Genomic DNA, 628 nt, shown 5'->3' on the forward strand with positions numbered 1-628 from the left:
TGAACCATGCAGGCAAGTATAGCCGTTAAGAAAGTCTGGATACACTTGAATAACATTCTTTCCTAAACAGAATTACTCTTGGAAGTTCCTTTCAAATGTCAAAAGCGAACCTACACCGCTGAGCTGAGTAATAAATGGAACAGATTTGATAGGGAGTGTGTGTGTGTGTGTGTGTGTGTGTGTGTGTGTGTGTGGTTAGGCCCAGTCTCCCTTTTTTTAAGGTTCATTTGTTGATTTTAAATGCAAATGCTGCTTCTCTGGGCCTGTTTCCTCGAGGGAGGGGAGTGTAGCGGTGATAAAGCATTGTTTTCGCGCAGCCCACACCAGTCCCCGGTCCTGGTCGTGTGGTGCCTGTAAACCTTCTGATTAGAAACGGCAGAGCCCCCTCAGGAGAGATCAAGCTGGAGAGAGAGGCGGGCTTTTCTGGCAGATCAGTTAAGAGGAGATGGAGTCTGGGGGCCTCGATTCCGCAGAATCCAGCCCCTGGAGGCTTGGTGAAAGGGGAGAAGGCTGAACTCCGACCTCTGGCGCCCTCCCCCACCCCCTCCGGTCCAGCATCGCCCTCGTGAGACTTCGTGCCTCGCAGAGGCGCAGGGCCCCCACCGCGCCCGCGCCTTTTCTGCAAACT

This window comes from Myotis lucifugus, unplaced genomic scaffold (assembly GCF_000147115.1).
Source record: "Myotis lucifugus unplaced genomic scaffold, Myoluc2.0 scaffold_542, whole genome shotgun sequence".
NCBI lineage: Eukaryota > Metazoa > Chordata > Mammalia > Chiroptera > Vespertilionidae > Myotis > Myotis lucifugus.